This window comes from Typopeltis vanoorti, chromosome 12 (genome assembly GCF_054136105.1).
Source record: "Typopeltis vanoorti isolate ZY-2024b chromosome 12, IOZ_Tvanoo_1.0, whole genome shotgun sequence".
NCBI classification, from domain to species: domain Eukaryota; kingdom Metazoa; phylum Arthropoda; class Arachnida; order Uropygi; family Thelyphonidae; genus Typopeltis; species Typopeltis vanoorti.
In genome coordinates this window covers 42,815,027-42,838,940 of record NC_143560.1, presented here as the reverse complement: position 1 = coordinate 42,838,940, position 23,914 = coordinate 42,815,027, and the positions used below count along the sequence as shown (strand labels likewise).

The window sequence follows — 23,914 nt, the reverse complement described above, 5'->3', positions numbered from 1 at the left end:
AAGAAATGTCATCACCACAGTCTCTGTTACATTTGCCCAGCAATGTGAACAGTGACATGTAACATCTGCTATAATGCTTTTCTTTGAAGTTCGGAGTCAAAGGTTGCGAGGGATAATGAATACCGTCAGCTATCACCACAAGAAAATCAGATTGAAATGGTGAAAATTCAGAAATCCATCACTACCGACCAGTCCAATAATTAATCTAGATGGTATTTCACCTAGATACAGGTTGTCTCATGAGGCATCTGACGTACCCTTTGGAATCGAAAAATAAGACGCACTCGAATGATGGGATATTCCATGTTTGACTTGTCTAACACAGACAGGTGAGCAAGTTGAATCTTTGGGTTTATTTTGACTTTGCAGACAAAAAGTGTAGCCTCTTCAATTTGCACTTTAGCCTTAGCATCAGCACTTGCTGTCAGTAAAAAAAATTCGGGAGAACTGCGAACCAACCGAACACGAACAGAAACGTTGTTGATCAAGTACCGGTCTTGACGATGTCAGCGTGTATTCGCCCAAGCATCTCGACACTCTTCGATTGGTTAATCCGAGCTTGTCGTCTACATATCCCACATTCACTTTTGGTAAACATATCACTAACATTAGCCATGTCATCTTTAACAAATAACTGCTTGTCAGTTGACTGCTTTTAGCCTCCCTATCATAATTTAGCAGATTTTTAACATAAGCCCTATAAGGATATGTGTCTGATGCCAGTAGTAGGGGATGCACTTCTGACCAGAGCAAGATCAATATCAAGATAAGATAAGGAATCGTGACGTGAATGTTTGTTGTTATCAGATGAAGATGAGTATTTGTTAGTTGTAAATAAGTAGCGTCATTTGTTAGTAGTAGAGTAGCGTCATATGATAGATTATATATATATATATATATAGCGTAAAACAGAAGAAATATACATAGTTACTTATAAACGCGTAAACGACAGTGATAACTAAATTTATTAATAACACATTAACCAATATTTCGTTTTTTTCGCATCGACAAACATCCTGATTTCACCAGATGAAAAAATAAAAATGAAATTTGAACGATACAGTGAAACAGATGCAATAAGAATGGAAGCCTAATGTATAATCATTAATCCTCCTTAACAACAACAAAAAAAGATGAATTAGAGAAACCCAATCTTCAGTAAGCTTTATCCTACCACTAATTGTATTGAATATTACTAATAGGGAACACTGGAATATGCAGGGTGATTCTAAATTATTGTTGGGGTTTCCCTGGAATATATTGATTTTCAAACCGGAAGGAACAAAATAAAACTGCCTACAGAATATGAAAGGGTAATTCAAAAAGTTTTATTATCTCTAGAATCAATACTGCAGAATGCTAAACAACTTCAACATGTGCACCTATCATGGCATGTAAGTTGTCCAAGCGATAATTAATTTCCCTCCTGGTGTTCTCCACCATTTATGGTGTAACCGTTTCTATCGCAGTAACAATTCTAGTCTTCAGTTCATCGAGGGAAATCACAGGGTCCGGTAGTCTTTCGCGTATCCCCACAAGAAGAAATCAAGAGGTGTAATATTGGGTGAGCGCGGAGTTCTCATTTCTCATTTTGCTGATTTTCAGTTCCTCAAAATTTTTTTGAAGGAAAATCATATAAAATATCCATAATTAAATAAACAAAAAAAAAGATGATTCCAAATGTTATTGTGAATTCTCCATTTTCCTAGGAATATAGGCAGGTTTTGGTTTATTGAATTTGTAATGCTTATACTTTCACTCATTTCTAATGGCCAATCACAATTTAGATTCTTAATCACGTGGGTGCGATTGTCTGCCATACCATGCATGTTTTCAGTCCCTAGATGCTACAAATGCTTAGTATGGTAGTGTGATGTATTACTGCTACATCGAGTGACTTCTCTGATAAAGTTGTTTTTCTCTTCAATTCATATTTAATCCTAAATAATGTGTAGTCATCAATATTGTTTTTAGCATATTTTAATATTGCTAATTCCAATTGCTGTTAAATATTTCTAAATTCTGTGGTTGGAATTACTGGAAGCTGGATTTTACCACTATTGAGGTATTTTTTTTTTTTTTTTTAAATATTAAAATTGTATGGTGTTTAGTGGCATACTGTAGACACAATTTATTAACGTTGGGGAATTGTGTACTGTATTGTTGCCATTGAGATCTTAAGACACATGAAGACTAAAGTAAATGAATTCGTAGTTGGTTTAAATGTTTTATTTCTGATAGCGAAAATTCGAATTTAATTTCTGTTATGAGCTCCAAAAATTCACTTAGCTAATTGGAGTATTAACATTGCTTGGAGTATGTACAGTGAAATGATAAGGATTGGTTATAATTCTTACTCTAATATAGGTCGATGATTTTCATCATTTCTATGACTACAGTTCTTAAAACATGTAGCTAATTTCTTGGTGAGATCACTTCATTCGTTCACTATAACTGTTGTTAAATAACATATTTGAAGATAAGGCAGAGAGTGTAAAAAGCATTCTAATGTAACGAAAGAAACAACACATTGGAAATGCCAGTACTCCCTTCTCTGTCATGGGAGAAAACAATCGCGTAAATGTTGGCCTGTGTGTGTGTGTGGGAGAGCGGAGTAATTCACATCCCAGCTATTTTTCAACCCGATTTGATCAATGTTATCCGATTTTTGCAGTTATTTTTATGCGCAGAATTTAATAGGAGCTATCATTTATAATACCGGTAATGTTTTTTTTTTTTTACAGTTGGTATATAATACTTTAATACATATTCTACAGATAATATGGTAGTGTATTGGGTGATGGTTGTAAATTACGGCCGATGCAACCTAGTCTCTGAGTTGGCCAGTGTATTACGTCTGTTAATCGCGTGTGTTTTTCTGGAATGTTTGATAGTGCAGTAGGAAAAACTCAGCCACATGCATATGAGGCTGGCAAACAGTTTAAAATAATACTAATAATAAAGTGTACTGAAAAGTTCCTTGCGACATAAACAGAATTTGAACTTGGATCTTTTCAGCTGAGGAGCATAGGGCTATTACCCACTGAGTTAGTGTTCTTTGGAAATAGGAAAGGGGGGGGGGAATTATATTATCTACTATGCATTGTTTGGGATCTCGCATGATGATGACGACGAGGTTCCTTCTCATCATTATTAACGAATAATCGTGAGAATTCCGTTGTGTGAATCATAGAGAAATATCCAAGTATAAGGAAGTAGGAAGTGCGATGTTGATCGATACCTCCATCAAGTCCATTAAATGAATGAGGCAGAAGTCTTAATGGAAGTTTTTTCACTTGGCCATGCTACCAGTCATATATTTGGTTTAATCCTTTATCCAAGTGTAAGCATACAAAGTTTGTGCCTGAAGTATTTTTCAGGATTGGGTCAACTAATGGCAAAAGTGGTATAATTTCTCATCACTTGCCTTGGTATCCCATAATGCAAAGCACATCTTGCAGACATGTATAATGCTATGCATTAAGGGAAGGGTCACTACCCAGACCGGTTTCAACCTTTATTGAGGTCTCATCAGTGGGAGCCAAACCCAGAGATGGTGATACTAAGGTGGAAGTAATGGAGAAGTCATATTTTCATATACCAGCTGCCAAAAGGTGTCACACCTTAGTATTAAAATTCTCTGGATTAGAGATAAGTTGATGGAAGTTTTTTCACTTGGCTATGCTATCAATTATATATTTGGTTTAATCCTTTATCCAAGTGTAAGCAAACAAAGTTTGCACCTGAAGTATTTTCAGGACTGGGGAAACTCATGGCAAAGGTGATATAACTTCTCATCACTTGTCCCAGTCCTGAAAATACTTCACCATTGCTTTCCCCCAACCTCCCAATTTTATCAGGGCTGAGATGTATTCATGACTGTGATCCGTGTGTTCATGAGGCTGGTTTGCCTATTCTGGGGGACAAAACACTCGAGTTTCCAGGTGAAAAAAAAAAAAACCTACCTCTGTATGAGATTTTATGAAAGTTAGCATAACAAATTATGGTATTGTGGTTAAACTAAAATATACTAAAAAAAAAAAAATCCAACCAAACAAATTCCATGTAAAAAAAACAAACAAAAACACATTTTTAAATTAAAAATAAAAATTTAAATAAAAATAAAAACCTTTTTACCATCGATTTGACCAACATCTGGGTCTCAGTGGAGATCCAGATGTTGGTCTCTACTGAGACCTTTAGTTGAAAGAGACTAGATAAAAGTTCCTCACATCACTGACATGTATTGAACCCAAGTCTTTTTGACCACAGGGCTTCGTCTATACTGACTGAGCTACAGAGGCTCATAATCTTGCCTTCATTCTTTTTTTTTATAAAAAGTTGCTCTCGTAGGTAATTTTGGTCTGATCCTGTTCCAGTTCAGATGATCATTGTCTCTTTTTCTGTGGTTTGATTATTGTTTCCACTCTTCTCCTAAAAAATAACTGCAATTAATCTTACTGGAGATGAGCACCTTTTTATTTACCCAATCTATATATAAAAAAAAAAAAACCTTCCCCTAAATCCAAGCCCCTGGATTCTCCAGAAAATGTGCCATGGCAATAAAAAAAAAATTCATCATACATACAATGCCCCAAGTTAAAAGCTAACTTCTCATTCATGTTGCTCTCAATGCTTAAGCCTGCCGATTGCTCTAATGACAGCTGAGCCTTTTGGTCCTTTGCCAAGGCTGTTGGGCAAAACTTCTGCCCTACCATGTTTCTCTTTCTGTCTATTTCTCTCTCACTCATCCTGATGGTATAATGGCAACATTTTCCAAAAATGAAAGGCAGGCTTCTTGGCATCATTCTTTTCCTCCCAGTTCTTGTTTGGACAAAGGCAGACTTTCTTCTGTTACACGAATTGCCCACAAATGTCTCCTGTGTTCTTTTGTCAAAAGGACATCAGAAAAACACTCAATAGCCTTGATCAACTAAGTTTTCTGGTTTAGGTGGTATCTCTCCATTTGCTTTAAAAACTTATGCCCAGAATTAACAGCTATTTTGTATTGCCTATGTAATTAACACTTATCCCATATCAGACATCTACCCAACAGCATGGAAGGAAGCCTTTATCCAGCCCATATCTGAAAGGGGGGGGGGAGTAAAATTCAGCTATCAAATATGATCCCTTTGCCTTCACCTTATGCTTCTAAAAGTGATGGTCAGCAGCAGCTTCTTCATCACTTGAAGATCAATCAGTTAGTGATCACTAATATGGATTCTAGCATTCTTGTTCTACAGAAACCTCGCTATACTTCCCTGCTTTCATACACAGCTTGGAGAAATTCATATTGTCACTCTTGATATTTCCCAAGTATTTGAGCATTCTTGTTCTACAGAAACCTCGCTATACTTCCCTGCTTTCGTACACAGCTTGGAGAAATTCATATTGTCACTCTTGATATTTCCCAAGTATTTGATCATGGCTGGCTTTCAGGAGGCCTTCTCAGCAACGACCATCTTATTGTCTCCACCTCTCTGGTCATTTATTGCATATAATGGTGAATTGCTTTCTCTCAGATTTCTTTATCAATGCCAAAGTACTCCTATGCATTGATGATTTTCTCTAATTTTCCTATTTGCAGTTTTGCTGATGACAGTATTATCAAGAAACTTTATAGTATTCGAATGTTTCAAGCATTAACATTTTCAATTATCAATGTCTTAAACACTTATCTCCTCTCTGTTCTCATGTGGTATAAAGATAATCTAGTGACTTTCGATGCTATCAAAACATCCTCCTATCTAATTATTACCTGGAAGAGAGAGAGAGAGAGAGAGAGAGAGATCCTATTTCATTCCTCCTTACATATTGATAATGTTCTGATTTCCATTCAAGATCATTTTCTGGCTTAGCCAAGATCAATCACATCTGGCTGGTGTAAGCATATTTCATGCATAATGTGCCTTGGCCTCCAAAAAATTTGGTATCCTGCTTAAAAGTGGTGATTGCTTCCAATTTTAAATCCTGTGTATAATTTTGTATTCTGAATCAGGATGAAGATATCACTATTGACAATAGCATAGTTAATGAGGCTTTTTTTCTTCTTGTGTCTTCTTTCCATGTGGACTTGTGCATATCTTTATGTGGAACATGGTGTTAGTGATGGCTAGTCTGTATCCCTCAGCAGTTAATTACCATTATTATTAGCCTTGTCCCTTCTAAATTTTCTTAAAGTATAGAAGCCTGGTAGGATTCATTTCCTACTCTGCTATTTAGATCGCCCTTCTGTGTGACCATAAGCACAAATAAGTTTTATTGTCTCATTCCTGATTTTGAAGTTTGCCTATGGAACTGCTTGAAATTTCCTTCTAGTCAAGAAACATATCTTCACATTTGATATTGAAAGCTGTTACCACTCCTTCCTTTTCTTGATCCTTATTGCCTGAATATAGCATCTTATATTTGAGATATGAGACATACTAGAGTGGCACCATACAACTATAACTAATTTGTAAATAAGTAAAATACTAAAACAGCAAAAGTAACAAAATAGAAATTAAATGAAAAGGAAAATAAACTAAAAACTAATAAATAAGATCAAAAAGAAAATTAAATCTGAAAAAATCTGATCTTTCTCAGTATGCAGTGGACACTGACCATAATATTTGCAGGTCCAGTACACACCTTTTACCTCATTATTGTTTCCAATTGAGAGTGCAAAAATGCTTTCACACAGCCCAGAATTTAAAGTGAAATGGCTGTCTGTCCATGGCAAGCAGTAACTCTTTCTGCCCTTTTATTTTTGATATATTTTTATTTTTTTTTCTTTCTGTTTTTATATTTTTAGTTTAATTTCCTTTTATTTTCATTTAATGTTCATTTTATTATATTAAATTTTTATTTTATTTGGTGTAGTAATGGTTTGGTATAGTTAGTGGATTAAGGTGATGGACACAAAGGGAGGTGCCCTCCATCGATGAGTCTTGGGACTCCTTGGAGGTGTCACTAAATAATTTTGTCAGCCTGGTTGGCAAAGTGGTTAGAATATCTGCTCTCCAGCCAAAAGGCCATGGGTTTGAATCCTATGTGGGCATAGATGTTTGTGATTGTCTGTGAAAATATTAGTGGTGGGCAGTAGATGGTGTTGGTGATGGTAGTTGCAGTTCACTGTAGTTGATGGATTGAGTGATAGAGATGGAGAGTAGGTGCCTTCACTCGATGAGTCCTTGGAGGTGTTATGTAATAATAATAATTTATGTACCATCATCGGTTGTATTGTGTCATTCTAGAGCACAGCTTATATCTGTGAAAGGGAATAACAGTTCACTGTTTGGGTTTCACTTTGTGAATTTGCTTGTTATGATAATAATGGCTTATTAGATTCAGGTTGAAATATCTGCATTAATAAATTATTATTCTTGTGTCTGCTAGTGTTTAATAATCGTGACCATGTTGCAAGTGCCATTAAAAACTTGATATTTGCAACCAGCTGTCCAAATCTTTCAACTACAGTGATTCTCCAGTTGTACTGGGAAACCAATTTTTTTTTTAAATTTAGTTATTCAAGGAATTGGTTAACTGAAAGTTTGTGTGAGGATCAAATAATTGAGAGATTCTGTTATTACATGCTCAATCTACATGGAATCTTCTCTGAATGTTTTTACTTCCCTTGGCATACATTAAAATTATGATCATAGTTGAGAGCTGTAATATTATATTGGATTGACCAAAGAATTAGATATGGGTATCTAGCGTTTATCCTCCTGTATGTGAACACTATCAGTCCTCTTAATTAAATCAACAATTTGAGCTTTACAGTTTCTTATGAGTAATTCCTGAACTTAAGTTCTTATCAACCCAAGGTATATTCTAATAGAATATTCTAATACCATCTTTTTATCATATCACACATACAGCAGATGCTCACATAATGAACTAATTGGTTCTATAAAGTCATTCATGTAACATTTTTGCAATGTGCATCATTATTTTAATGACAAAATAGATGATTTGTTCCAACCCTTCCAAAAGTCTGATATTTTTGACACAAATACAGTGTAGTAAATGATTAAAAATGATCATTACCTTGTCTAGTATTAATGAGATGTCACTTAAAAATACACAAAATGAGTAAATCCAAAAGCTTAAGTTTGCTGAGTGCAGTTTTCTGATATGTTCACTGTGCAAAAGATGTTTAATTTCATGAATAGGAAGACCACTCATGCTGCACTGAGCTTATGAGTTGTACTGTGCCACGACTGACTGCATGATTTTGTTGTAATTTCTTTATACAGTCAAATTTCATTAGATGAACCGAAACATAATAATATAGGGAGTGACTATTAAATTATTTAAGGAATTTACAATGTATACTGGAATATTAATTAAAAGAAACTTTAATAAATACTTCCTGTTGAAAGTTTATTTTTCACTTGGTTAGAGTATAATAAATTTAGTTTAATCCTTTATCCAAGTGCTTCTGCCTGGTATCTCCACTTGGGCCTGGCTCCCACTGAAGAGACCTCAATAAAGGTCGAAACTAGTCTGGGTTGTGGCCCTCCCCTTAATGCATAACATTAGACATATCCGCAAGGAGATGTGTTTTGCATTATGGTAGATACTGAGATAGGAGTGTTAGTAGCTTACTCCACCTTTGCAAGGAGTGCCCTGGTGTTGTGCCACCTTACCCCAGTCCTGAAGATACTTTTAGGCGCAAACTTTGTTTGCTCACACTTGGATAAAGGATTAAACTAAATTTAAAATACTTCCTATATTTCGGCAATGTCACATTGCCATCTTCAATGGGAACATACAACTATGACACGTGCACGCAGGCACCACAAAAAGCAAATGAGGCAGAAGAGAGAAACTACTGTTGTTCCTAGAGTCCTAATGGTGCCCTCTAGAGGGCTATGTTGGGTTGTCTTGGCTGTTGGACTGATGTTCTCGTGATGCAAGCTTCCCAAATTTGGGGCAGTCTCATGCACCTAAATTTGTTGAGGTTTGGAAAGTTTTTTAGAGCTGAGGCTGATTCTATGAACAATCTTTCATATTTAAACTTGCTGCGGTGTATTAACATGGCTTTCTTCCAACGTATTCTGTGGCAGGTATCCAGAGCATGGTCTGCAAGCCCAGAGTGGCTGTACTGTTGAACCGGATGTAGTCTTTATGTTCTGAAATCCTGACATTTGCTGTTCTGCCTGTTTAGCCAAAGTAGGATAGTTTACAGCTGCAAGAGACCTGGCATACTCCAGGTAGGTCTAGGGGAAGTGGTTGGTCTTTGGTGGAGTGGATAAGGGATGCCGATTTTTTATATGGTTTGTAACAAGAAGTTAAGTCATATTTTTTTAAGATTTTGGGTTTTTTTTCAGAGGTGCCCCGGATATAGGGAATGGTGATGGATTTATTGTAATCTTTGTTATGAAAGGGGAGGGGGGTTGTGGTTATCTGGTTTTAATATTTTTTGGGGGGTTGTAGCCATTGGCTAAGAAAGTATTAAGGATGTGGTTTAGTTCAGTAGATTGGGCACTGTCATCTGAACAGATTAATTTTACCCTGTTATGTAGTGTTTTTATAACCCCATGTTGTTGTGAGGGGAGAGGTTGCTATTTGGCCACATGACTCAGATACACTCCACTCCTTCTTAACACACTTAAACAACCAACACTCCAGAATCCAGTTCACCTTTGAAAAAGAGGGAAACAACACTATCTCTTTCCTAGACACTAATCACTCACCAGCTTGATGGATCCTTGGTATTCTCTGTTTACAGAAAACTCACCCATACAGGCAGATAGATTCACCAGCAATTCTCCCCCCCCCCTCATCCAACAATATGGAGTTATAAAAACACTACATAACAGGGTAAAATTAATCTGTTCAGATGACAATGCCCTAACCACTGAACTAAACCACATCCTTAATACTTTCTTAGCCAATAGCTACAACCCCCAAAAAATATTAAAACCAGATAACCACAACCCCCCCCCCCCCCTTCATAACAAAGGTTACACTAAATCCATCACCATTCCCTATATCCGGGGCACCTCTGAAAAAATAACCAAAATCTTAAAAAAAATATGACCTAACTTCTTGTTACAAACCATATAAAAAAATTGGCATCCCTTGTCTGCTCCACCAAAGACCAACCACTTCCCCTAGACCTACCCAGGGTATACCAGGTCCCTTGCAGCTGTAAGCTATCCTACTTTGGCCAAACAGGCAGGACAGCAAATGTCAGGATTTCGGTACATAAAGACTACATCAGGTTTCACCAGTACAGCCACTGTGGGCTTGCAGACCATGCTCCGGATACCTCCACAGGATACGTTGGAAGAAAGCCACGTTAGTACACCACGACAAGTTTAAATATGAAAGATTGTTCATAGAATCAGCCTCAGCTCTAAAAAACTTTCCAAACCTCAACAAATTTAGGTGCATGAGACTGCTGCAAATTTGGGAAGCTTGCATCATGAGAACATCATGGATACCTCCACAGGATATGTTGGAAGAAAGCCACATTAGTACACCACAGCAAGTTTAAATATGAAAGATTGTTCATAGAATCAGCCTCAGTTCTAAAAAACTTTCCAAACCTCAACAAATTTAAGTGCATGAGACTGCCCCAAATTTGGGAAGCTTGCATCATGAGAACATCAGTCCAACAGCCAAGATAACCCAATATAGCCCTCTAGCGGGAAGCTAGAGGGCTATATTGGGTTATCACCATTAGGACTCTAGGAACAACAGTAGTTTCTCTCTTCTGCCTCATTTGCTTTTTTGTAGTGCCTGCGTGCACGTGTCATAGTTGTATGTTCCCATTGAAGATGGCAATGTGACATTGCCGAAATATAGGAAGTATTTATTAAAGTTTCTTTTAATTAATATTCCAGTATACGTTGTAAATTCCTTAAATAATTTAAAAGTCGTTTTACCAATATATGAGCGTTTCTACGAGAATTAATAACATAGGGAGGTATTTGTTAGGGGTCATTTTTTTATTTTTTGTGACTCTCACCCACAAAAGATTGCAAACCTAGTACCATGGGCAGGCTAAGGATTTATTTATATTTTTAATTTTATTCATTTTTTAAGTATTTTTATATTTATTTAGTTATTTACGTTTACATAATTTAGGAATCTTGCTCTACTGACTAAATATAGAACTTTTTTTAAAACCACTTCAAGTAACTAGTGATGTGGTGTCAATTTTGTAGCCTTAAGTTTTTGCTGAGTCTGCTGTACCTTATCTACCAGTAATTGTTCAGACACCCCTGTTTGAAGTATGGAAATTCTAGGTTTGTTAATAACATGAAAACCGGGGTACAGATAGTAGGATGCAGTATTTTATCGTAGCAGTTGAATACAAGCGGTATGACAACACTACATGAAACTCAGTGACTTCTAGAGAGGTGTCGTTGTGAACTGTCACATTGTTGGCATGTCCATACATGCCTTTGCCGCTCAACTGGAGCATCCAAAATCAACATTTGGCAATGTGATCAACATATGGAGACATTCTGGCATCACTAGTGCAGGAAAATACCCAGGGCAGTTGCTGAAAATGACTGACAGGGACAGGAGAGTGTTAAAAAGGTGGCATGCAAAACTGGCTGCAATCGGCACAGACCATCCTTCATGAGTTCCAGAGTGCCAGTAACACCATGGTGAGCACTAATGCTATACGAAACAAACTCCATTTATTAGATTTTCATGGAAGAGCAGCGGCACACAAGCCTAACATCACAACAACGAGCAGGGTGACTCACCTGGCATGGTGCAAAGAGCATGTGAACTTGACAATTGACTAGTGGAAAACAGTACTCTGGAGCGATGAATCAAGGTTCACCTGTTTCCAGTCTGATGGCAGGGTGTGGAGGCAGCCTGGTGAATGCTTGTTATCACAATGTGTTGTACCCACAGTAAAGTTTGGAGTAATGGTGTGAGGGTGCATTCAGCTGGTTTAGAGTGTGACCACTGGTCATTGTCTGTTCTTCATGGTTCCATGAAGGCAGCTCAGTTCCTTAGTATTGTGGATAATCATGTGCTGCCCACACTGTGGAGTTTTTATGGAATGGACCCGTGTTACTATCAAGACAATACCCCATGCCACACAACTGCAGCTGTTATGGAATGGTATGAAGAGATGGATATTAAACAACTGCCATGGCCTGTGCAGTGTCCTGACCTCAACTCCATCGAACACCTGTGTTACGAATTGGAGAGGTGATTGAGTCCAGAGCAACATGTCTTCAAGCTGTCGCTGAACTCAGTGCTGCTTTGATGGGGGAATGTAGACAAATTCCACCTGATGTCTGTGGATCAAATCCAAAGGTAGACATACCTGATATTAGGGTTTGCCTGCTGGTATCAATTGTAAATGGCTAAAGAGTCTGAACAAATATTTGTAGTAGTGTATATGGGAGGGGGGAAGAATTTTTATTCTTAATATTCACATCTCATTGTGCGTAAAATCTATTAAATGACAAGGACCCTAAAATTGACCTCCCATGGTACTTTACTCCTAACAAACTGTTGGAAGTCTTCCCTCTTTAGTATTTTGTATCATCCTCTTTTTTATCCATTCACTGAATAATCTTTGAGTGAAGAAAGACTTCCCCAGAGAGAGAGATCCACAGATATTGACTTCAACGGAGAAGGAATAGAGGATGGCCTTTGAAAAGATGGGAATAGACCATAACAGGCCACTAGGGCTATTACCGGAAAGGAAGAAGACCTATTTAATTCATTTTAATCAGTAGGTTCATGTGATATCTTGACCTTCAAGTAACATTCTGTAATTTCAGCAATGTGAGTGAATTAAATCATGCCACTAAATTGCTTGACATAGCTATATTTAGCATGCAGAGCAAGTGATCATTTTGATCTTGAAAGGATTAACACACATAAATTATGCCCAAGTGTGTAATTATCTTCATTATTACTTGGAGTTGCTAAATTAAAACAGATGTTTACATTGCAAATATGAGTTTCTGATAAAATGGCATGTGAAGTGGGTAATAATTTTAAATATTGTTTTCATTAATTAATCATTCAGATTATAACTATTACTGTTGTGTGTGTGCACACATACACATAAAGGAAGTCAGTTAATGAAAAACCTAATTGATTTTCTTTCTTGCCCTCTTTGAACATTCCACTCGTCAGTCATTACTGATATTATTAAATGCATGCATTTGTATTGTTGACAAAGTTTCTGCTGCTTAGCTTGTTCTACAGAATGAGTCATACTGTCCCACTTTCTTATAAAATGGCTTCATGCTGTTAGATAGCACAAGAATGACTCATCTTTGAGAATGTTAGTAGAGATTGTTTTTATGTCAAATCTAAGTAGAAAAAATCTGAAGTATTCACAACAGACTAATGCTAAACATTTATCTTAATGATAGTAATTTGAATATTTAGATACATGTAATTTGTGTGTGTGGGGGGGGGTTCATATGTATGTCATTATATTTTGGTTTGTTGGATTGATATAGTGAATTCATAGGATCAGTTACTTGATTGAATAATTGTGATAAAATTTTGATCATTAAAGTGGAGAACACATGTAATAATAAAATAATAATACTTTAAGAATCAAAATTTTATTACAATTAGAACTTGCAACTTCTTACTGATACTGTTAGTATGAACCTCAACTAATAGTGTTGTTTTTAGTAATCCCCTTATTTCATGAATTCTAGAATGAACAGCCATAAATACTAAGATATAAAATCACAAATGTTCACATTATTTAATACTTAGTCAGTTTTTTAATTAAAACATCTAATACCAGCAAATGGCATGAAATTATTATGAAATATAGTGATTCCTTCCCCCCATGCAATACATGTATATATATATATTAAAACATAGCGGGCATCAGACATTGGTGTAATTACCATCAGAGTTTGTATTTCAGTGTTCTCTACTTCCTATTAAAGTTGTAATAGAACTTTTGCAAGTTAATAAATACATTATTATTACCTCATGCAGTGAGCCATCCAGAAACAGTATGCTACGCTAAGGTTTTGCATAACACAGTAATATTGCATCCTATATGAAATGAAACTCAGGGTGATTGTATGAAATATAAAAAATAAAAGAAAATAAATTGACAATTTAAGTTTATGTATTAAAAATGGCATAAGTAAATGGTAAATCCAATCTGTATTATATAAACCACACTTTGGATATGGTTAGAATCAGTGCATTCCATTTATTCATCACTGTGCAAAGAAATCTTCTCACTTTCTTATTTACATGACCTTTTAGGGTCTCTTGCAATCTGTCAATCCTTGCAAAGTACATCCTTTTAATCTGTCCTCATATCAACATTCCCCTGAGACAGTCACGTGCATCTACACTTTCCTCTGATGTTTACTTTTTCACCCAGATATCCTGGTGAATGAATCTGATAACTGCAATTAAGATGTGGCCTGAACAGCACCTTACTCAGTAGCATTATTTTCCCTTTAATTTTTGGTGACAGTCCCTGTTGAACAGGGAAATCAGTGACACTTTGCTCCTTTGCACATTTCCTTAATATATGCAGTGAAATCTCATAGCTTTATCATCACACATGTTTAAAATTCCAAACACTGTGTTCCTGAACTGCCTCTCAGTTTTTGTTCTTCTTTCCTAGTTGCATTAAGTTAATGCTACTCTTGATCTCCTCAAGTATTTTTCCATGAAATCATGGACAAAATATTTGCCCAACATTTCCACTATCTTCTGCAGATGTCACTTGTATGATCACCAGTAATTGTAGTCGGTCTTCTGTATTTGCTCTTTCTTCTACTAACCACAGAACTATAAAATTCTTTAGTTTGCTCTGCTAACTCAGCTGGTACCCTTTCATGTTAAATTCTTACTCACTGTGTGCTCATCCTTCTTGGCCTGTGCTTTATTCTTCATGTAACAGTATTCTTCCTTCCTTCATAACATCCTTTTCTTCCACAGGTTTTGCATAACTTCATGATTCATTCATTTCACCTCCTGCTCTATCTCTCCTTTAAACTATAGGGATGTAGTTTGACATTGTCATCAGTATGCCAAGTCCTAGGCACCACTGATTCTTCCCCTTCACTCACAGCCATGCCACTAGCTGTTTTCTGAGTGTAAGCTTCATACTTCTGTTTTCTGTGAGTTTTCTCTTCTGTGACGCATTGCATCTGCCTAGCAATGCCTTTCTCAATAGTTCTCTAAACAACTCAAGGAACTCATTCTCCTTGCTCATATATGTTTACTGCTTTTCAATTTACAGACATAATACACTGGCCTCATAGTCTTAGTTGCTTTGGCTGTAAATCCAAAACAATAGCCTTCTCTTAATCAGTTTGTCCATAGTTGAAATCACCCATTCTTGCTACTTGCATGTCACTCATCACCAGTCTCATCTGCCTGAACATTTCAGATTGATGTCCCTCAACATTTCCTGGACTAAGCAGTATCCCACTAAATATCTAAAATTCCTGCTCGCCTTAGTTTCACAATGGGTTTAGTCACTTTTACTACCACTTTGTTATGCCTCCATTAAAATGGGAAGAACAGTTTCTCTGTGATCATCAATAATACCTCCTCTTTTATCCTTATTCTTATAAAATACAGTATCAATTATGTTCCATTCCTCTAACTATTGTCTTTCATCAACCCTTTACTCATTATCAACAAATTGGATTGTGACCACAGACTCTTCCTCTTTATTCATTTACTTCTTGTATTAGTATATAAGCATAAGCTTTTATCTTTTTTTTTTTCTTTTTTTTTTTTAATCTAGCTTTATACTACCATTTGCAATAAGATGCAGGCAAATAGCCCTCTTCCACCCTCAAATTTTTCCCACACACACACCAATACAAGACCTCCTTTTTCTATGCATCCTAGTTATCATACCATTCATAATCAACTTTCATATTTGCCTACAATCATACCTCTGCAATGCATTAACAACCCTGACCTTTGCACTTTTCGTCTCACTTTCTATGATAACGTTCTAAAATCCCAAGCTACCTCACTCAATTTTCCTTCTATGCAAATCATTCACTTCAGCTAGCACAGTTAGTTCATTTGTACTTCTTCACTCTTCCTGTTGTCTTTCGCAATGATTTCACTTGTTTCAACATCCTTGACACACAATTCTCCACATAACCTTGCACTGTGTCCTTCTTGCCCTCCCATTATAATTTCTTCCATCCTTTGTTATGATCATTTACATTCAACTCTGCTTCTTTCAACAGCCAATCTCCTCTCTAACTGCCTGTCTTACTTGGCACATGCTTTAATTCATTACTGAATTCACTCCTAATATCCTTTTCTTTGTAGATATTCTCACTCATTCTTGCATTTTCAATGATGCTGACTTTAGTATTGCTTTTCATTCATTTCTCTCTGTCATTCCATAATTACCAAAATCAGATTAGGGTGGATGAATATCCCACACAATCCTCCAATAGTATAGAGACCAAAACTTGTGTAAAATCTGAAACTCTTCTTTATTATGCTAACATCTTATTCCTTCAAATGCCTTTTGCAGGTGAGGTGCAGATACTATTACAATTTCCTGAGCCAAGTGTGAGAAATAGCCATTTAAATGCTGAAAGTGAAAATCTTGCAGTGTGAACTCTCAGGAAAAATTTCAGTTAAAATTTGCAAGAAGACTAATTTTTCATATTCTCGTGATGGTTTAAGATTGGTTTATGGTGATTTAACATCTTTAGCACACTTCAAACTGAGAATGCTAGTGTGAGACGTATTACAGATTCTAGTTCATTCAACTCTTCTTGAGCAATGACATTTGGAGTTGAAGTTGATACCCATGCAAGAACTGATAAATACTTTGCCTCATATACATTATCATAGAACTATTACTATATTGATTTGAAGTATTAGCAACAGGTAACATGAGATCTTCAATTAAACCTGGACGTCTGGTGTGATATCTTGTATTTGGCCTGCAGTAACATAACTGTAGCATGTGGATGACTTAGATGGATGGAACAAGAAAATTAATGCTTGGCATCCCTACAGAACCAGGACCTTAATGCTGTTAGGTCAAGCTGAGTGTGAACTAATCCAATATGGTAAGAATGGAGAGCTGATTTATGCATCAGAGTTAATGTTAAATCTTGGAGTAGACTATAAGAAAATGTTGACACATTGAGGTGGCTTATTTCAAATTCTGTTATGTTCATCCTTCTGCAGTTACTAAATTTGTGTATGATTTGGTGTTGATAATCCTTCATTCCTTTTAGTTCTCACCAGTATCCTTAAAACTTTTAGTGAGTCTAGTTCTCTTTGACTTTTGATCTCACTTGGTCCTCTGTGTGTCTACTGTTAAACATTAAGATGTCTTCTCTGAGGCATCCCACTTTTTGGCATATGTGATGATGGTCCTATTTTGTTCTTGTGCCCAGTAAGAGACAAGGCAGTTACATTCCATTCAGATCTTCTTTTTAGCCTCTTTTCCATCCACTGCTGGATGTAAGCCTCCCCTTAACTTTCTATTTTTGTCTTTAGGTAGTATCCACAATCTCATGTCAAACCTTTAGATTATCCCTCCATCTTTGTTCCTTGGTGTTCTTTCCTTCTTGTGGTATCCACTTGGTGCTTAATTTTGTCCACCTTTTGTCTGGCAATCTACTAATATGGTCAACTCATCTCTATTTACATGATTTACAATATCTTCTGCTCCACTCATCTCTCAAATTCTATTATTTCTTATTCTATCACTTTTTGTTATGTGGAACATTCCTCTCTCCAAGGCTCTGTCTCACTGTTTTTTAGTCATTGCCCATGTCTCACTTAGACATTTACATAGGCAAATACTGGAATAATGCATATATTAAATAGCTTTCTTTATAGGCATACAGATAAATCTCCTAACAGATAATCTTCATATAGCCAAAATGCTTTGTTTCCTTCTTTGAGTCTTCTACTTATTTCTGTTCAGTTATCTCTTGTTTAATGCTGAAGCATCCCAGTATTGATCTGTGACCTCTGTTGAACCTTTCACCTTTAGATGCGACTGCCTTTTAGAAAATGTAGAAAATTGGCCCTCTGAAATGTTCACTTTACTCGGGTACATGAAGTTTACAATTGCTTTCCAGATTTGCATCTTATGTTTGTGAAAATTGCAATGGAATGTTTACAAGGATGTTTGAGAAATAACATGAGCAACATAACAGGAATAGTTTTACAACAGCTGCCCAACATCCTTTTACAATAGACTTGCTGACTCACTTGAACCCACTACTTCTATCTCAGTTCTTTAGAACAGCCTTCCCAATGAAGTATTCCCTAAAGACTACATCCTCCAACTCAAGATGATTAATAGATTACCCCTCTTGTGATTCTTTCCTGTGCATACTATATTGATTTTTCTATCGGCCTTTGTGGTCTCTTGTGTGTGTGTGTGTGTGTGGAAGTGATATAAAAAAAAATATGTGCTGAAATAATGAGCTATACATATATGGCACCATTTTGTAGGCATTTAGCTCATATAATCCCGGCATGGACATGGATGTTTTGTGATTGTCTGTGAATGGCATTGGTGTAGTTCACTGTAGTTGGTGGATTGAGTGGTGGAGATGGAGAGTTGTAGAGTAGGTGCCCACCCTCGATGAGTCATGGACTCCTTGGATATGCCACCTAATAATAATGATAATAACACATCTTCTAAGACTTCACTAGAAAGTAACTGAACAAAAACAATGGTCATGTGACTGTTCCATCTTACATAAAATTTGATCGATGATTGCAGAAAATTTAAAAACTTTACCAGGAAACCAAACTGTGGCATTTTTAGATGTCAGTTTACTGTCTAAAATAAAAATGTTCTATATAACTTGCACAAAAGAGACAACAGCCATTTATTACATTGTGTATGCAGGATGTGCAAAAAAATTTCAGATTTTTAAATATCTACTTTAAAATAATGAACTCAGAATTTTGGAAGTTTTTTTTTAGTAGCAGTTTTGATGAGTTTTCTAATCTTGTTCAGCATACATCACTTGATGAAGAAGTACAAACACAAGTGTCACATTAAAATTCATGATAGTTTTAAAAATATGTTATATATATATAACATGTGCATGTAATAAGAAAAAAAGGAAGGTACAAAATTATTAAAAAGATGAATAGGGTTCTGGGGATCAGAAAAAATTAAAATATATCCATCTGTTTATGAATGGGATGCCAGCTTTTCCAAGACCTTAAGTGTTTTGGATATTGCATTACTAAGGTCTTTAAATGGGCTATTATATAATTGTCCTGCTCCTTTAGGATTCTTTCTGTATGACTTGGTTTAATGATACATCTCACTGTTATTCATGGTTGATGCAACATTTGTTCTTTTCATAATGGCATTTTAAGGAAAGGAGGTGATAGTGTAGATGATCAAATAAAATTGTTTAATTATTACCTGTCAAAGTGGAATTGTCAGGAAATAAACATTACATGGAATAAGCACTACATAAGTAAGAAGACTGAAATGAAGAAACAAAGCAATACTTATTGTCCAAAAAAAATACATCACTTAGTGAGTACTTTATGCTGCTCATCTGATAATGAGGATTTCTCAGATGTCAGGCTTCAAATGTATTGAAGTTAGGTTAGTTTTCGAGGCAGATTCAAAAAAGTCCTGATTTGTAAATGATTCTGTGAAGATTGCCTTTTTCCAGTGGATTCTGTGACATCCATGTAACCAAAGTGCAGTTGCAAGTCTTGAGTGAGCAATAATAGCTTTAGATCATAGACAGGTGCTTCTGCCTTGAAAAACTATACTAACCTCAATAAATTTGGATGCATAAAAACTGTATCATATCTGTGAAAATTCCTCCTTGGTTATCAGTCCAGTGGCAACACATAATTTTACCTTTTAATTGTTCTCCAATAGTGCCAGTTTGACTTTGGTAAAAAAAAAAAAAAAAAAAAAAAGGAAATAATAATTATTGATTAACTCATCACAGAAGTGCCCTCCTGTGATGAGTCCTTGGAGATGCCACATAATTAATTATTTTAGTCATATCTTATGTGTTATCTCCTTCCTAAAATCCTCCCTGTAAATACCAATATAAATAATAGTCTGTATGAGGTTGAACACACAGTGTTCAACATAGTGAAAGGAAACACACAGTGCGTGTTCCTTTCACTGTGGAAAACTTACAGTGCTAAAGAGTGAGATTATTAAAATAAGGTTTGGCTGTTAAGCCCATTTTGTATATTCAGCATAATCATTGTGAAATGGATCTAGTTGACATGTAAACCAAAACCATATGAAAACCATTTCACCAAATTCATGTTACTTTGTGCCTTATAGAAGAACATACAAGAAATTGCCTATTATTTGTATGCCCTTCACTATTGCATTGTGAAGAGCATGAAGTTTATTCACTTTTGCAATCATGGCACTGCTGCAACTTGGTTTCAATATTACTATAGCTGCTTGTAGGAAACTCAGTTTAAGTTAAACTGTAGGGAACTAAACTTTGGTTGATAATGTGATCCAGATATGGGGAAAATATGCTGGTTGCCCGTAATAATAGTATTTTTGTACAGCAGGAAAAGGTTTAGTTTTCGTTTACAAAATCAGAGTGTTCAACCAAACAAATTTGTATGGATCAAATATATAATTTAATTTATGCTTTGTGTCTATGTTATTTCAGTTTTAGTTTCTTATTACAGTTAAAGGGCATTTAACCACCATGTAATTACTGATGTGTAAACATGTAAAAGATGGTCAGGTGGTTAAGGCAAACAAGATTTCTGGATCTGGAATTACTTCTAATGGGACTATATTGATCAAGTACATATAATAAACAACTATGTTATACCAACTAAGGCTGTTGGCATCTTCAGGGTACATAACTGATGTAAGACACTAAAAAGTAAAAAAAACTGTTACAAACTATAATTAACCGATTCCAATTATATTAGACAAAGAACAGAACACGTACAATACATGCATAGAGCATGCATGATCTCACTTGTTGTTATTTAGGAAAGTTCTATAGTTAGCACTGTAATTCAGTTCTGGTGAGTTAAGAGATCTAATAAGGGTCTTCCAGATCACGGGCAAGATTAGTCCTTGGTTCCTGTTAAGGTTTTGTATGCAGCGGGCAACTGCTGTGGCTTCTTTAAAAATTTGGGAGTGGAAGTCCTCCTCTATGTAAGGAATTGTACTTCTATCCCACTCTATGATATGGTTCGTTCTTGAGAAATGAAAAGCTAACCCCGATTTTTTTTTCTCTGTTATTATTGACATCACCAATGTGTTCTTTTTGCCTAATTTCAAGGCTCCTTGAAGCCTGGCCGATGTAATTCAAGCTGCACGAGCAGGATATGTTGTAAACTCCAGCATATTTGAAGAAAGGATGGCTATCTTTTGGAGATCTTAAGAATTGCCTAATCGTTTCTGTAGGTTTAAAGGCCACTCTTATTTTATGTAGTCTAAGGAGTCTTGCAATCTTATTCGAAACTGTATGGAATGACAATGGTAGAAATATAACGTATGTTATCTCATTGTCTTTGTTGGGGGTCAGAGAAAAGTATCTTGTGGATGAGTCTTCGAGGAAATCCATTCATGGTAAGGTTATTAGATATCAGGGATAGTTCTTCCTGGAGGTCTTGTTGAATCTGTTATAAGGAGAGAGGCACAGTTCTTCAGCATGTGTACAATGCTAAGTTTCTGAGAAATGTGGTGGAAGGAAGTGAAATGTAAATAACGTCCTGTATTGGTAGGTTTGCAAACTGGGAGGTTGATACCACCATTCGTTAGCTTCTTAATTAAAGTGTCCAGAAATGGTGATTGGTTATCTTTTTCAAGTTCTAGAGTGAATTTGATTGTGTGGTGTAAAGAGTTGATCTTGTTTAGAAAGTCTAACAGGTCCTTTTTTGTGTGGTTCCAAACAATAAAGATATCATCCATATCTCCACCATACTGTGGATTTAGGGTCTACTTGAGATAAGATTTTACTTTCAAAATCCTCCATAAAGAGATCAGCACAAGATCGAGAGAGGGAGCTACCCATTGTTTTATAACACAGTGACGGCTGAACTGGATACGGGTAATGGGTTTACAGTGATACTACTGGACCTTGCCAAGGCCTTTGATAGGATACCACATGGAATCCTAATCAGTAAACTGGAGCAGATGGGTATAGATATAGGGTTGGTGAGATGGATAGGAGGGTGGTTGAAGGAGAGATATCAAAGAGTGGTTTATTCAGGAGTGGAGTCTAAAAGACGTCTTGTGACTAGTGGAGTGCCACAGGGCTCTGTTCTTGGACCACTGCTTTTCAATTTGTTCATCAATGATATTGGAAAGGATCTGAGAGGAAGTGTTCACTTGTTTGCTGATGATGCAAAGTTGGGTAGAGCAATTGTGAGTGCACAGGATGTCAAAATTTTACAGGATGATTTGGATAGTTTGGAGGACTGGGCTAGGAAAAATGGATGTCAATTTAATGTGGCAAAGTGTAAGGTTATGCACTTTGGGGTGAAAAGAATAGCAGCAGTATATCGCATTGGTGGAACCATACTCCAGGAGATTGATGAGGCCAGGGATTTGGGAGTATTGGTGGATAGGGAGTTGAAGTTTAGGGGGCACATTGCAAAAGTAACTAAAACAGCTCACCAAATCACTTGGCTTCTGAAAAATACTTTAACATGCAGAGACGAACAAGTTGTTGTTCCTCTGTATCGAGCCTTGATAAGACCTCATCTGGACTTCTGTGCCCAGCTATGGGCACCAGGGTTTCTTCGTGATGGGGAGGAAGTGGAGAGGGTTCAGAGACGAGTGACCAAGATGATAGCAGGTCTGTGGAATGAACCTTATGAGAATAGGTTGAAGATTTGTGGGTTGCAGAAATTGGACGATAGGCGAAGGAGGAGTGATATGATTGAGACATTCAAATTACTGAAGGGTTTTTATAAGATTGATCCAGAAGATATTTTTGAAAATATGACTGGTGGTGGGAGGACTAGGGGCCATGCATGGAAGTTGGGCAAGAGCGTGGTTGACAAGGGTGTTAGAGCTAGGTTCTTTACTTGGAGAGTGGTAAATGAGTGGAATAAGCTTCCAGAGTCTGTTGTGGGTGCTACGACCGTGAATGAGTTCAAGGCAAGGTATGATAGATACTGTGTGAATGTTGAATAGTTGTTCTTGACATGATGTTAGGGCCTCCCTCGATGAGTCTGTCGACTCCTTGGAGTTTCCCGGAACATTAATAATAATAATAATAATAATTGCAAGGCCAGTAAATTGCTGATATATGGTTTTATTCCATATGAAAAAGTTTGATGTTAAACAATGATGGAACAGAGAAGTAATATCTTGTGGGAGCAAACTTCCCAAAACAAGCTGCACTACACTCTACATGGTTTGCTAAAGTTGCTGACAAACTGTTACAATTATTGGCCTGACCTCTGGCAGGGGGGGGGGGACAACTTTTACTACATCAAAGCTATAGTCCTATTATTATTATCCTGTTATTATTATCTATTAGGTTATAAAATTAAATTGGGCTGGAGAGCAACATGTTTTTACATATACTGTGTTCTCCCCAGAAATTTTTACCAGCCGGGTGTAATGAAGCATTAGCCGGTATACAAAAAGTTTGAATGAGTTAACAGTCTTTTTCATAACAAATTAAAATAATAATTTTATTAGATACTTCTAACAAGGATAATATTTTATATAACAAACAAAACTGGGATTTTTCTTATTGCTTCATTAAGTAATGAAAAATCTTGTAATGCTTACAGCTTAAAATTCTATACATTAATTCTTCTCTTCTTCTTAGAAGCCCAGTTATCAGCAGCTTTTTTTGTAATTAATATCTGTTGGATCTGGTCCCTCCAATGAAATCAGCATCAGATTATTTAGAGTGTTCTGACTGATGCGATTCCTTGTACATATTTTTATCCTTTTTAATGCAGAGAAACCCCTTTCACGTTCAGCTGTGCT

General features: G+C 36.3%; 1 protein-coding gene across 1 annotated transcript in view; it reads left to right on the top strand.

The window, feature by feature from the left end:
• Positions 1–1,856: 1,856 nt before the first annotated feature.
• The window catches only part of LOC150100735 (transcription cofactor vestigial-like protein 4), a 135,088-nt gene continuing 113,030 nt past the window's right edge, over positions 1,857–23,914 (top strand). The window contains exon 1 of the mRNA XM_090401509.1: positions 1,857–2,065. The gene's annotated coding sequence lies outside the window, so the exon portion shown is untranslated. The remainder of the gene's footprint in view (positions 2,066–23,914) is intronic.